The sequence below is a fragment of the Symphalangus syndactylus genome, chromosome 7 (genome assembly GCF_028878055.3).
Source record: "Symphalangus syndactylus isolate Jambi chromosome 7, NHGRI_mSymSyn1-v2.1_pri, whole genome shotgun sequence".
In the NCBI taxonomy this organism is placed as follows: Eukaryota; Metazoa; Chordata; class Mammalia; order Primates; family Hylobatidae; genus Symphalangus; species Symphalangus syndactylus.
This window is the reverse complement of record NC_072429.2, coordinates 92,917,183-92,933,551: the sequence shown is the minus strand read 5'-3', so window position 1 is coordinate 92,933,551 and position 16,369 is coordinate 92,917,183. Positions and strand designations below refer to the sequence as shown.

The window sequence follows — 16,369 nt, the reverse complement described above, 5'->3', positions numbered from 1 at the left end:
CACAATTTTAATGACACCAATGGATGTAAAGTCATTCACTAGATACTGGGTGTGGTGGGGAGCTTTGAAAAAGTAGTTTATAAGAGAGCGTTGCAAAGAAGGTTGGTCTACATATAGGCTATGGTTTTTTGTTTTTGTTTTTGGCATTGTCGAATTTGTTACCAAGTTTTGGACTGAGTGATTATTTATATGAGTGTTATTTAATCTGTCATAATGGGAGCAGCAGTAGTGCTGATAGCCTGTGGCTTATATCAACGCTTTAGAAATGTTAACAAGTAATGATTATTTTCTGTTAGCAATAACTGTAGCAATAGTGTGTCATGTTAACCTTTATCCTCTGAATCCTATTCATATTTTAAATTTCAATCACTAGTAAATCACACACTGCTAGCTTTATTATCTGAAACCAGCTGCTCTAATATTTCTTCCTTTATTTATTCAGACCTCTGCCATAGGAGGGAATCATCAAGGAGAAGCCTTGTGTTTTGATCATGAGGCCTCATTAAACACGATAAGGTTGGAATGTAGCCAGATTTTTCCCCATGGTTGGCCTTGGAAATCAGTTTCAAACTCAGGGGGCATCAAACGAGGTGGCTCTAAGGTGGCTGTGAGTGATGTTCTTTTTTTCCTTCCTGGCCTTTATGTTCTCTTCTACTCAGTGGCTAAACTAACTTAAACCAGCTCACGCATTACACCAGAGTCCAGAGGCAGTTAGGAGGGGCCACAGCTCTGGCAAAGTCAAGGGCATGCCAGCTGGGATAAGGGCCTTGGTTTATCACACAGAGCAGCCACTATCCTGCTCAGTGTAATGATTAATGAGAAGTTCCTGCGGCAGAGATTAGGGAAATTAGGAGTGGGCAAGTGTGAGCAAGAGGAAGGTGAATGGTGTGGGGCCAAAGCCCTTGTTCAGACCCCAGTTCATGGGCTAATTTATGAAACCAGGTTATGGGCCTCTCTGAACTTCTGGCTCAATCCTGAGGTGCCTGGGTGTGTCTGCGGAGGGCCCTCTAGCAATGCCTAGGGTGATGGAAACATGGTACCTAATACTAGGTATCTACTTCTGATCATTTGGTAATTTTGCCCTTAATTACCAAAGGAAAAAATTATTTATTACCTTTTTCCCTCAATCTTCTCTCGCTAAGAGTCTAAGTTAAAAATTTCACAATGGCCTCCAGGCCTAACATGATCTAGCTCCATTATCTTTCTGACTTCATCTCCCCCTCACTAACTACACTTCATTCCCACTCTCCCCCTTGCTGTACCTTAAATGCTGAGTATGCTTCTGCCTCAGTTTTTCCCGTGGTGTCCTAGAGCCTGGCCCATGGTGAGTATCTGCTCAGCAATTTGTTGAGGACTTGAAGAATGGTCAGCGGCGTCCAACCTTTCTATGGAAACAAAGGGAAATGTGGGACAGGAAAAGACCACTGGTTGAGTACAAACACTTTCTCTGTAGTGGAGGCACTAAAAAGTGGCTTTGAGATCAGTTAGATATATTGTCATATTGTCTTTGGCAATAAAATTCTTAGAAGGGCTTACACCCTTAAAAGATGGGAAAGAGCTACATGATTCAGAGGGTTGACCAAATGCCAAAGAGCATTGCTGTCCATTTGTTTCCCACACACTGTGAACCACTATTGACTGTGCAGAACTAGAGCCTTAAAAAACATAATGGTCAATAAAGAAGGCTCTGGTGCCTGTGTATTGAGATGGGATTGAGATCGATAAATTTTTCTATCACTTGCTAACAATCCATACCCTTTATAAAACTTTCTAGTACCTTTAATAAAGCTAATTTGGGAAGCAAACACTGTAAATTGCCCCTCTAATCTTGGAACTCAGTAACCTCCAGTATTTAGTTTCCATGCAATAAGTTAACTTCCAAAGGGTGGAAAAGTTTTTGGAAATCCTTGTTTAGAAAGCATTGCAGACATAGGAATAATTAATATATAATTTAACATTTGATGAGACAGCAAGTCCAGAATGATTACTCTTTCAAGTTGAAAGGGAGATAAAAATCTAATTATAGGACAATATTTTAAAGGTACCTATGCGAGACTTACCATTGAGACACGGTCACTTCACTTATTTTCTCTGTAGCAAAGTAGGCCTTTGGCATTTCTGGTCTTCCCCAGCTCCTGATCCACAAAACTTCAGCCACAAGGCTAGATGGGAATTCACACTGCCCTGTCTTATGCTGCATGGCAGCTTTCTCAGTGAGACATCAAAGGAACCTGGCTTTAGTTACTGCTTTGAACTAGACTAGAATTTGTTTCCACTAACTGCTGGAGAGCGCCCCTCATGCCTATGCTCCACCATGAACATATTGAATAGTGTTGCCAGACAGAAACACATAATGGAAAGCTGCTTTATTTATCTGAAGCTCTGCAAAAGAAAGAAATTTCAGAGCTTAAAGAGGAATCTCATGTACTTGCTTCTTATAAGAAATATTACCATAAAAATACCACTTCTGTCATCCAAGGGGGAGAAAGCTGTTTTCAGATGTAGGAGGGATATCCAGTGGAACCTAATGGTTTGTCTAATTCTGGGCTTAAAAAGGACTTCATATTTGAAAAGTGATGTTTGCAGCAATCTTGGCCTATCCCAAAAGAACCAGAGTCTTCGTCTTCATTATGTAAATAGAAAGTCAGCATCATTGCAATATGATGTTCAAAGCCCTTGGCTTAGAATCAGCAGATTTGGAGGTTCTAGTCAGAACTCTCCCATTGATTTGGCTTCTGATTGTATGGAAGTCTTAATTTTTACACTTTAATAATAATAATGAGTCATTAATTGATGGCTTACTATGTGCCAGACATTTTACTAAATGCTTTATATGCATTATTTCATTTATTCCTCTTGTCAATCCTAAGACATGGGTATTATTATTATCCTTATTTTACAGGGAGGATACTGATGCCTAGAAAAGTTAAATGCTTCCCAAGAGCACAATGCTAAGAAGCTGGATCTGATCCCAGGTTGATGTGGCTATAGAACTTGTTTGTATGCACCAGCCTTAAATTCACAAGCTAAATGAAAATTTAAGGAATGTCTTATAGCAGTCATCAGTGTGATGAACTGTGGGCTTCTACCTTTCATGCCAGGATCACTTGTTCTCATATTAAGATATATTTACCAGGAACCTGATTTTAAAAATGCAAGGATTTAGGAGCTTATGAAAAAAATAAAGGAATAAAAGATAAGCAGAAAGATTAGGCCTGTTTGTTAGATAAATTTTAAAAAGGTTATATATGGTAGATTTTAAAGAAGTGATTGTTATTGAGGATACCCATGAAAAAGGGAAAATACCATTTTGTGAGAATGGCCTGCTGGTGGCAGCAACAGATCACAACAATTGTCTCCCATCGCATCAGGAATTCCAGGCATGTCTTTAAGCACACAGCTTCCTGTTTTTATGAGATTTCAAATCACAGGCTGCTGTTATGATGGCTATAAAAACTGGCAAATCATTCTAGCTATCAATATGACTGACAGGATTATTTTCCACAGCATTTTATATTGTCAGAGCTTTACACTTATTTTCTCCCCATGGGTTGTGTTGGTAGAGGGGGGTGGGTATTAAATTATTAATTAAATGAAAAATGAGCAAACTTTAAAGTTTGATGGAAATAGTCTGTTGAAATCAGTGACACCTTAGTTATTAACTTTTGATTTTGTTGTAAGATGAACATAGGTTTAATAAACAGACTTTTGCACAGAATTGTTTTTTCACTGTTAATTTTTTTGCAAGACCTCCAGTAACAATTTTTCAGTTCTCCATAAACATTATTAAAGGATTTTTTGACTTAAATAGCTTTGAAAACACAAAACATTAATGTTTATTCCATAAGTAGTAGACAATGAAAATGTGTGTTTTAGTTACTTTATTTATGCCTGAGGAAATACCCATACAGAGAAATTCTCAACTGCTGCAGTGCCTGAGCCTTTGATGAAGGCCAGCCTCTGGTCACCAGGTGGAGCTGTCGACTCCTAGCAGTGCCTTGGGGGTCCAGGTGTAGAAGGGTCATGGGGTCAGACAGTGATGCTTTGACCTGGATGTTGCTTTCTGTCTGGGTAGCGTAGTACTGGAGGCTTCCATACATCTCAGCCTGGTTTCTGATCCTAGGGTGGGAAGAGTTTGTGCTGCTGAGGAAGATGAGTTAGAAGACCCACTCTTTTTGTTAGTACTGTGTGAGCAGACCACATCTGGGTTCCTGTAATGGAAGGAACAAATACTGAGGCTTCCAGAATGCTAAGTACCTTTTAGGTAAAAGGGGATCTGCTTGAAAGTTGGACCTGGGTGGAGCCCTTTATTGTGAGAAATATGATCGACCTTCCTGGACATGTTGAGACTTCAGTCATTCCTATACCTTGAGATGTTGATGGCACCAAGTGGGTGCTCGATATAGGTGAATTAAATGGATAAACGAGTGAATTAAACAAATAATAAAATGCAAGATAACGCCTTTCATTTCCTCGGTAAGAAGCTCTGTGTCTCATCTCATTCATTTATTAATTCATTTGCCATACAGTGTTTGAGAACTTAATGATGTTCTAGGTTTTTTAAAAAATGCCGAAATTCAGAGATGCTTATTTTCATTTCTGCAGGTTCTGTCATCTATAATTTTGGTGTGAGGAATGAGTTAGGAGTCTAAATTTTAGAAAACAGTTGCCAAATTGTAATAACACTTAAACAATCCATTCTTTCCCTATTGATTTTTCTGTTCTTGAACAGTATTTTAATTAATATGGATTTTAAGATTTATTATTATTTAGGAGATCAAATTCCTCTGTAGTATCCTTCTTTTTCAGTATTTTATTGGTTACTCTATATCAGTTATTTTTCTGGATTAATCTTAGAATTATTTTGTCAATTAATTTTGAGAAAAAAATGAGATAATTTAGAGTATTCATCCAGGAATATGGAATATCTCTCTAGATATTCATGCCTTCTTTTATGTTCTAGGAAAAGGTTGTGTTGTTTTCATGTAGAAGAAAACATTCCTAAACATTACTGGCTTCCTTAATTAGTTTACATCTAGGTGCTCAGTCATCACCTCCTCAGAGTAGCCTTCCTAACCATTAACCAAACTATTTGTTTTTTTGTGGGTTTTTTTTGTTTGTTTTGTTTTTTTCTTCAAGAAACAAGGTCTCACTTTGTTGCCCAGGTTGGTCTCCAACTTTCGGTCTCAAGCAATCCTCCCACCTCGGCCTCCCAAAGTGCTGAGATTACAGGCATGAACCAGTGTGCTGGGCTGAATCCATGCTATTTGAATGGCATACTGCCCACCCCTGCATAAATATTTTCCTCCATTTTTTTTTTCAAGGCAAGGTCTCGCTCTTGTTGCCCAGGCTGGAGTGCAGTGGCGTGATCATAGCTCACTGCAGTCTCGAACTCCTGGGCTCAAATGATCCTCCCAGAGTGCTGGGATTACAGGCATGAGCCACCACACCTGTAATTTTTTATTGTGTTAAAATGTACACATAACACACCTCCAGTTTTTTTTTGTGTTAAAATACACATAACATTTACAATCTTAACCATTTTAAGTATACAGTTCTGTGGTATTAAATACGTTCATAATGTGTAACCATCACCACCATCCATTTCCGTAATTCTTAAAAAAATTTTTTTAAATTTATTTTATTTTTTGAGACAGGGCCTTGCTTTGTCACCCAGGCTGGAGTGCAATGGCATGATCTTGGCTCACTGAAGCCACAACCTCCTGGGCTCAAGTGATCCTCCCATCTCAGCCTCCCGAGTAGCTGGGATTACAGGCATGCAGCACTATGCCCAGCTAATTTTTGTATTTTTTGTGGGGACATGATTTTGCCCTGTTGCCCAGGCTGGTCTACTGGGCTGAAGCAATCTGCCTGCCTCGAGTTTCCAAGGTGCTGGGATTATAGGCGTGAGCCACCACACCCAGGCTAAAATTTATTTTAAAAATTTAAAACTTTTAAAAGAGATAGAGTTTCATATTGCTTAGGCTGGAGTGTAGTGGCTGTTTGCAGGAACAATCATAGTGCACTATATCCTTGAACTCCTGAGCTCAAGCGATCCTCCCATCTCAGCCTCCCGAGTCGTTGAGGCTACAGGCACACAACACCACACCTGGCTGCCATAACTCTTTTTATCTTGTAAACCTGAAACTGTACCCATGAAATAACAACTCCCCATTTCTCCCTCCCCTTGGCTTCTGGCAACTACCACTCTACTGTCTCTATAATTTTGACTGCTCTAAGTACCTCATATAAGTGGACTTATACGGTATTTGTCTTTTTGTGACTGGCTTATTTCACTTAGTATAATGTTGTCAAGGTTCATCTCTGTTGTAGCATATGTCAGAATTTCTTTCCTTTATAAGGCTAAATATTAGTCCATTGTAGTATACCACATTTTGTTTATCCATTTATCTGTTGATGGACACTTGGATTGCTTCCATGTTTTAACTATTGTGAATAACTGCTATGAACATGGGTTTACACATATCTCAAGACCCTGTTTTTAATAATTTTGGGCATATACCCAGAAGTGGAATTGCTGGATCATATGATAGTTCTATTTTTAATTTCTTGAGGAACTGCTGTGCTGTTTTTCACAGTGGCTGTACCATTTTACATTCTTACTAACAGTGTACAAGGGTTCCGATTTCTCTACATCCTCACCAACATTTCTTATTTTCTGTTTTTTTTTAAATAGTAGCCATTCTAATGGGTGTGAAGTAGTATATCATTGTAGTTTTGATGTGCATTTCTCTAATGATTAGTGATGTTGAGCATCTTTTCATGTGCTTATTGGCCATTTATATATCTTTGTTGGAGAAATGTCTATTCAAGTTCTTTGCCCATTTTTTTAATTGGATCTTTTGTTGTTGAGCTTTAGGAGTTCTTTATATATTCTGGATATTAATCCTTGTCAGATACATAGTTTGCAAGTATTTCCTCTCATTCTGTAGGTTGCCTTTTTACTCTTTGTCTTTTCATGCACAAAGTTTAAAATTTTTCTTGAAGTCCAATTTGTCTATTTTTTTCTTTTGTTGCCTGTGCCTTTGGTGTTATATCCAAGAAATCATTGTGAAATCCAGTGTCATGAAGCTTTTGCCCTTCTAAAAGTTTTATAATCTTAGGTCTTACACTTAGGTATTTGATACATTTTGAGTTACTTTTTGTAAGTAATGTAAGGTAAGGGTCCAACTTCCTTTATTTGTATGTGGATATCCAGTTATCTCAGCACTATTTGTTGAAGAGATTATTCTTTACCCATTGAATGGTCTTGGTACCCAATTAAAAATCAATTTACTATATATGTGAAAGTTTATTTTTGGACTCTTAATTCTAGTCCACTGATCTATACATCTGTCCTGTGTCATCACCACATGTTATAATTACTGTAGCTTTGTAGTAAACATTGAAATCAGGAAGTGTGAGTCTCCCAGATTTGTTCTTTTTTTGATATTGTTTTGACCATTTAGGACCCTTGAGCTTTTATTTGAATTTTAGGATGGAGTTTTCTTTCTTTCTTTTTTTTCATGCTGTATTATCTTTAATTAAGTACAAAGACCTTTCTAACATGTAACCTAGAGACCATTTTACCCACTGATTTGGCTTCCAGTCTCTTGTCTCTGTCTTCAGCAGTGGCCTTGCCAATGTCAAAAATGTTGGAAAGCCTGGTGATAAAGCTGTTGCCATTGGCATTTTTCACATGAACCACATCAAAAGATCCAAGGTGTCTTTTCTCTGTTGGTGATCACACCAGTTTGTCTCAGATTAGCACCTCCAGTAACCATACATACGCTACCAGTGTCAAACTTGAGGAAATCAGTAATCTTGCCAGTCTACAAGTCAGTCTAAATGGGGTCATTCCCCTTGTTGAGGGAATCAGGGTAGCAGACAGTGAAAGCATCACGAGTCACCAGATGAGGGATTCCTTTTGTGCTCACAAAGATTTTTCTCACTTTGCACAACTTGTACTTTGTCTTCTGGGGTGTAATAGGATGAACAGCGAAGTGATCCTTAGTGTCATAGATTAGACGGAAATGCTCTCTGGTCTTGTCAATGCTGATGACATTCGTGAAACCAGCAGGGTAAGTTATATCAGTTTAGACCTTGCCATTAATCTTAATGAACCGCTGCATGCAGATCTTCTTTTCTTCATCTCCTATCAGGGTATACTTAAGTCAGTTCCTTAGGAAAATGATGAGAGACTCTCAGCTTGTAGGGACCAGTGGATGTACAAGGAGCAAACATACTGGTTAATTCATCCAGCATCCAATGCTTTGGGGCTGCTGCCCACTTCAGATGCTTCTTGGGACCACCCACACAATGTAAAGTCAGGCCGTGCCAAAAAGACAATGATGAAGAAAACCTTTCTCTGGCAGGCAGACCCAGTGTTCACCTGTCCTGGACTTGCAGTCCATGTTCCTGGCCCACCTGTAGCTGTGGTCTGGGAGGAAAAGCCATTTCTCTTGGGGTTGGAGGATGTTTGGCCAGGTCAGAGATAAAGTGCTTCCTGCCAGCGGCACCAGATCTGCCCCCACCCAGCCCCTACCCTAGCCCAGCATTTGCTTTTCTCCCTGGAGCCTGGCCTGGCCAACCACAGAGGCTGCAATCCCTTTGCCTCTCCCTGGCAGTCCCCTGCTGGAGTCCCAAGACCTGAGACAGCCCCAGCCTAGGGAGGATAGAGGAAAATATGTCCCTGGATGGGTTTTTCTATTTCTGCCAAAAAAGTCATTGGATAATAGGGATTGCACTGGATCTGTAGATCACTTTGGATAGTATTGTGACATCTTATTAAGTCTTCCAATCCATGACTATGAGGTGTGTTTCTATTATGTTTCCTTTAATTTATTTTAGCAATGTTTTGTATTTTTTGTTGCTTAAGTTTTTTACCTCCTTGGTTGATTCATAAGTATTTTACTCTTTTTGATGCAGTTTTAAGTAGAATTGTTTTTGTAATTTCCTTTTCCAAAAGGAACTAACTAGTTCATTGTTAGTATATGGAAATGCAACTGATTTTTGTCTGTTGATTTTGTTTCCTGCTACTTGTTGAATTCACTTATTAGTTCTAACAGTGTTTTTGTGGAATCTTTAGGATTTTCTACAGATAAAATCATATCATCTGGGAACAGAGATCATTTTACTTCTTTTTTCCAATTTTGATCTCTGTCTCTCTTTACCTAATTGTCTGGCTAGAACTCCAGTACTATGTTACTATGTTGAATAAATGTGGTGAAAGGAAGCATCCTTTCTTTGTTTTCTTTTTTTTTTTTTTGAGATGGAGTCTCGCTCTGTCGCCCATGCTGGAGTGCAATGGTGCGATCTTGGCTCACTGCAACCTCACCTTCCAGGTTCAAGCAATTCTCCTGCCTTAGCCTCCTGAGTAGCTGGAATTACAGGCATCCGCCAACACGCCCAGCTAATATTTGTATTTTTAGTAGAGACGAGTTTCAACATGTTGGCCAGGCTGGTCTCATTCTCCTGACCTTGTGATCTGCCTGCCTCGGCCTCCCAAAATGCTGGGATTACAGGCATGAGCCACTGTGCTTAGCTTCTTTGTTTTCTTAGAGGAAAAGATTTTAGTCTTTCATCATTGAATATGATATTCACTGCAGGTTTTTCATATATGGTTTTTATTATGTTGACATAGTTTCCATCTATTCCTAGTTTTCTTCTGTGTGTGTGTGTGTTTTTAATCGTGAAAGGGTGTTGAATTTTGTCAAATGCTTTTTCTTCATCAACTGAGATAATCATGTGTTGTTTTTCCTTCATTCTGTTAATGTGTTGTATTACATTGACCAATATTTGTATGTTGAACCATTCTTGTATTCCAAGAATAAATTCCACTTAGTCATGTCATATAATATTTTTAAGATGCTGCTGAATTTGGTTTGCTAATATTTTGTTGAATATTTTTATATCAGTGTTCATAAGGAATATTGGTCTGTAGTTTTCTTATAGTGTCTTTGTCTGGTTTTTGGCATCAGAGTAATGCTGACCTCAAAGACTGAATTAGGAAGTGTTCCTTTGTTTTTAATTTTGAGATTAAAATTAAAGATCTTTCTCAAATCTTTCTGTAAAAATTAAGGAAAATTTTTTAATATTTAAAAATTTAAAAAATTTTTTAAAATTAAAGATTTGAGAAGGATTGGTTTTAGTTCTTTAAATGTTTGATAGAATACACCCCTGAAGCCATCGGGTCCAGGGCTGTACTTTGTTGGGAGATTTTTGATTACTGATTGTCTCCTTACTAGTTATGGGTCTATTCAGATTTTCTATTTATTCATGATTTAGTCTTGGTATGTTTTGTGTTTCTAGGAGTTTGTCCATTTCATATAGGTTATTCAATTTATTGGTGTACAGTTGTTCACGGTATTCTCTTTCAGTCTTTTAAAATTTCTATAGAATCAGTAGTAATGTCCTTACTTACATTTCTGATTTTTATAATTTGAGTCTTCTCTCTTTTTTTTCTTAGTCCATTTGGATAAAGATTGTCATTTTTGTTCATCTTTTTGAAGAACCAACTTTTGGTTTCATTGATTTTTCTCTTTTGTTTTTCTCTTCTCTATTTATCTCTGCTTTGATCTTTATTATTTTCTTCCTTCTGCTAGCTTTGGGTTTAGTTTGTTCTTTTTTATTTTTTGAGACGGACTCTTGCTCTATCGCCCAGGCTAGAGTGCAGTGGCATGATCTCGGCTCACTGCAACCTCTGCCTCCCAGGTTCAAGTGATTCTCCTGCCTCAGCCTCCTCAGTAGCTGAGATTACAGGTGCCCGCCACCGCGCCCAGCTAATTTTTGTATTTTTAGTAGAGATGGGGTTTCACCATCTTGGCCAGGCTGGTCTTGAACTCCTGACCTCATGATCCACCTGCCTCGGCCTTCGAAAGTGCTGAGATTACAGTCATGAGCCACTGCACCCGGCCTCTAATTCTTTAATTTGTAAAGTTAGGTTGTTGATTTGAGATGTTTCTTGTTTTTTAATGTTAAGTGTTTAAAGCTATAAATTTCTCCCTTAGCACTGCTGTCATTGCATCCCATAAATTTTGGTATATTGTTTTTTAATTTTCTTTCTCCTGTAAATATTTTCTAATTTCCCTTGTTATTTCTTCTTTGACCTATTGGTGATTTAAGAGTGTGTTGTTTAATTTCCACAAATTTATGAATTTATGTTATTGATTTCTAACTTCTCGTTGTAGTCAGAGTAGATACTTTGTATGATGTCTATCTTTTTAAATATGAGACTTAATTTGTGGCCTAATATATGGTCTATTCTGGAAAATGTCCTATGTGCACTTGAGAAGAATGGGTATGCTGTTGTTACATAGAATATTTTGCATATATCTGTTAGATCTATTGGTTTATTGATCTGATAGATAATATAATATTATATATAATACAACATATATATAGTGTGTGTGATATGGTTTGGATTTATTTCCCCGCCCAAATCTCATGTTGAATTGTAATCACCAATGCTGGAGGAGGGGCCTGGTGGGATGTGATTGGATCATGGTGTTGACTTCCCCTTTGCTGTTCTCATGAGAGTAAATGAGTTCTTATGACATCTGGTTGTTTTTAAATGTGGGTAGCACCTCCCCCTTCACCCTTCCTCCTGCTCCAGCCATGTAAGACATGCCTGCTTTCCCTTTGCCTTCTGCCATGATTGTAAGTTCCCCGAGGCCTCCCCAGCCATGCTTCCTGTATAGCCTGTGAAACCATGAACCAATTAAACCCCTTTTCTTTATAAACTACCCAGTCTCAGGTCATTCTTTATAGTAATGTGAGAATTGACTAATACAGTGTGTATTTATATATATATTATATATATATATTCAATAGATTGGTTGGTTTTTTGTGTTGTCTAAGTCCTCTATTTCCTTACTTATCTTCTGCATGATTGTTCTATTCAATATTAAAAGTAGAATATTGAAGTTCCAACTATTATTGTAGAACTGTCTATTTCTCCCTTTAATTCTATGAGTTTTTGCTTCATATTTTGATGGTCTGTTATTAGGTGTGTAAATGCTTATAATTGTATTGAAGCTTTTTGAATATATACATGCATGTATATATTTCTCTCTCATAATCTTTTTTGACTTAAAGTCTCTTTTGCCTGACATCAATATAGCCCCCTCTGCTCTCTTTGGTAATTATTTGCATAAACTGTCTTTTTCCACACTTTTGCTTTCCACTTATTTGTGCCTTTGGATTGAAAGTGAGTCTCTTGTAGATAGCATATATTTGGAGCATGTGTTTTGATCCATTCTTCCAATATCTGTATTTTGATTGGAGAGTTTAATGTATTTACATTTAAAGTAATTATTATTAATTACTTCTATAATTTTGCTACTTGTTTTCAATTTTCCTGTAGCATTTTTGTCTCTCATTTCTGTCATTGCTGTCTTCTTTTGTAATTACTTGTTTTTTTAGTAGTAAAAATTTTGAGTTCCTTTCTAATGTCCTTTTGTGCATAATCTATAGCTATTTTCTTTGTGGTTACATTTCTGATTTTTATAATTTGAGTCTTCTCTCTTTTTTTTTTTTTACAATTAACATACTACATTTAACATACTAAAGTTATAACACTATTTTGAATTTTTACTAGTTTAACTTCAATAACACATAAAAACTCTGCTTCTTTATAGCTCCATTCTTGCCCCTTTCAGTTGTTGACGTTACAAAATTACATTCTTATACATTTTGTGCCCCAAAACATAAACTAATAATTACTTTAAATGCTTTAGTCTCTTAAATTATACAGAAAAAAAGTTACAAACCATTGTTACAAAAATGCTAGTTTTCTAATAGCCTGTGTATTTACCTTAGTTGAGATCTTTATTTCTTCATATGTCTTTGATTTACTGTATAGAACTATGTAATTGCTTGCATGGCAGATCTAGCAGTAACTAACTCTCATAACTTTTATTTATCTAGGAATAGCTTATTAGGTTGGTGCAAAAGTAATTCTGGTTTTTGCCATTTTAAAAGTAATTGTTATTCTTTTTGAAGAATAACAATTCTTTTGAAGAATAACAAAAACCGCAATTACTTTTGCACCAACCTAATAATTTGTAACTTTTTTAAAGGACAATTTTGCTGGATATAGGATTCTTGATTAGCAGGTTGTTTTCTTTTAGCACTTTGACTATATTGGCCCACTACCTCTGGCCTCCAAAGTCACAGATGAGAAATCTGCTGAGAGTCTTATTAAGAATCCATTTTATGTGATGAGTTACTTTTGCTGCTTTCAAGATTCTCTCTGTCTTGAAATCATCTTTCTTGGAATTAACTGAGCTTATTGGATGTTTACATTCATACCTTTTATCAAATTTGGGAAGTTTTCAGCCATTATTTCTCCAAATATTCTCTTTGCCCCTTTTTCTCTTTCTTCTTGTTTAATTCTGACAAAGTGTATATTAATCCACTTGATGGTATCCAACATGTCCCTTAGGCTCTGTTCACTTTTCTTCAACCTTTTTTTCCTTTCTGTTTCTCAGACTAGATAATTTCCATTGTCCTATCTTCAAGTTCACTGATTCTTTTTTCTGCATGCTCAAATCTGCCTTTGAATCCCTTTAGTGAACTTTTAATTACAGTTATTGTATTTTTCAGCTTCAGCAATTCTTTTTGGTATCTTTTTAGGTTTTCTATCTCTACTGATATTTCCATTTTGTTTATCATCATTTTTTTGACTTTCTGCACATCTTCCTTTAGTTTTTTGAGCATCTTTAAGACAATTGTTTTAATCATTGTCTAGTAGCTCTTCCATCAGGTCTTTTTCAGGAACAGTTTCTGTTGATGTTTTTTTTTTCTTTTAATGTGCTAAACTTTCCTGTTTCTTTGTATTCCTTTTGATATTTTTGTTGAAAACTGGACATTTGAATATAATAACATGGTAACTCTGGAAATCAGATTCTCTGGAAAACTCCTTTTGCCGGGGTTTGCTGTTTCTGTTATTGTTGATTTATTTATTTTTGTATTGTGGTAGGTTGTCTCCTTATCAAGGATCATCCTGAATATTAAACTTAAGGTTTTCTCAGGTCTTTTCTGAGCTTGTACCTTTCCCTGGACATGTGTGGTCACTTTTTCATTTTTCTGAGGCAGTTGTTTTTCAAAGTCATAGTCTTTAAAAGTCTGGATCCAAAAGAAGACAAAAAAGAAAAATGAAGAAAGGAGAAAAAAACGGTGCTGGCTTTTTAAATCCATTGAAAGTCACCTCAGCTAGAGGGGGAGGGGCTTGCAACAATGAGAAGGGGTGAAATAACAATGGTCACCTGCCCTTTGCACATCTGTGATCAGAAGCAGCTATCAGTAATCTGAACACAGATCCCCAGTATTTGGAGAACAACGCTTGTTTTGCCCATTCTGGCTCCAGCAAGCTGTGTGTAAGCTGCTCCAGCAACACGTACACAGCTCTCAGCTATGGTTAAACCAGACACATTCTGCCAGTATAATTGTTGTCTAGGTGGGGAGACAAATTTCTGGTGTTCCCTACTCTGTCATTTTTCCAGAATCCTCCCCCTCAATGACTTCTTTTTTTTTTTTTTTTTTGCTTTATTTTTCTTCACAGCACTTACTATCTGTCATAGAAATTTGTTTTATTTTTAGGTGGTCCATCTTCCTAATACAGTGTGAGCTTTATGTGCTTGGAGACTTTGATGTCCTAGTCATTGCTGTATCCCCAGCCTGGAACAGTGCCCGACACATTCTAGTGAGTATTTGTTGAATAAATTATACCCACTACTCATATCTTTCAAATGTTAACATTTTGCCATATTCGTTATAGATTTTTGGAGAGAAAGAAAATGATACAGATAGAGTTGAAGCCTGCTCTGTATTTATCTCCAGTCCTATTACCCTTTTTTCTTCTCTGAGTCAATTACTGTCAGAGGTTTAATGTTTAACAGCTTTATAAATGTTCATATGCTTTTATTTCATGTTTATGTCATATAATTACTATCCATAACTATTTGCTTTTATTTTTAAATTTCATAGTAAATGTGTTTATAAAAATAAGTAATACATATATGTTTGCAAATTGTCTTTTAAATTAATTTTTATTTGACAAATAATAATTATATATATTTGTAGGGTATAATGTGATATTTTGATATATTATGGAAAGATCAAATCAGGGTAGTTCACATATCCATTACCTCAAATGTTTATCACTTCTTTGTGGTGAGAACATTTAAAATCCTCTCTTGTAGCTATTTTGAAATGTACATTATTATTAACTATAGTCCTCTTGCCATGCAATAGAATACCAGAACTTATTTCTCCTATCTAACTATAACTTTGTGTCCACTGACCAATGTCTTTCCTTTCCTTATGTTCCTTCCCACCTCTTTTTCACTCAGTGAAAGGGATTTACCCATGCTGATATATGTAGCTCTGGTTCTTTTTTTTTTTCTTTTATTTTGAGACAAAGTCTCTCTCTGTTGCCTAGGCTGGAGTGCAATCTCCTGATCTCAGCTCACTGCAACCTCTGCCTCCTGGATTCAAGTAATTCTCTTCTTCAGCCTCCCGAGTAGCTGGGATTCCAGGCACCTGCCACCACACCTAGCTAATTTTTGTATTTTTAGTAGAGACAGGGTTTTACCATCTTGGCTAGGCTGGTCTCGAACTCCTGACCTCGTGATCTACCTGCCTTGGCCTCCTGAAGTGCTGGGATTACAGATGTGAGCCACTGCATCCGGCCCAGCTCTAGTTCTTTCATTTTAACTGGGTTAATAAACCACAATTCATTTATTCATTCTCTTGTTGGTGGACATTTAGATTGTTTCCTATTCTTCTGCTATTAAATACAATGCTGCACTGAAAATACTAGTACATATCAGAAGTGAATTGACTGTACATCTTCATTTTTATCAAATGTTGCCAAATTGCTCTGTGAAGTAGGTGCATCCCAGAAAGATATGAGAACTGTTGTTGCTCCACATGAGTCCAACACTCTGAGAGACTTTGCAGTTTCCAGTCTGATGGGTATGAAAGGAAACCTTATTTTTGAATTTTCCTGATTACCAATTAGGATAAGTATATTTTCCTGTATTATTTGTCACTTGGATTTCCTTTTCTGTGAATTGCCTGTTCATTCCCCATTTCCTTGTTGTTTTTTCTTTCTCTGATTGATATATAAATTTAAACTTTTTATGTTAATTTTAATATTTAATGTTAATATTTATTTAATATTAATTTAATATTTTATATTTGGATACTAATACAGATATATATTCTTCCAGGAGTCTGTTTTTTATGTATAAAAGTCTTAAATTTTAATACAGTCATTTGTTTGTATATATTTTTAGAGTATGGGATTTTTTGTTTATGTATTTGTTCATTTATTGAATAAATCTTTTCTTGCCCTGAAGTCACA

General features: G+C 36.6%; 1 pseudogene; it reads right to left on the bottom strand.

Moving 5' to 3' along the window:
- Window positions 1-2,302: 2,302 nt before the first annotated feature.
- On the bottom strand, window positions 2,303-13,743 carry LOC129486613 (small ribosomal subunit protein eS4, X isoform-like; annotated as a pseudogene).
- Window positions 13,744-16,369: the final 2,626 nt, after the last annotated feature.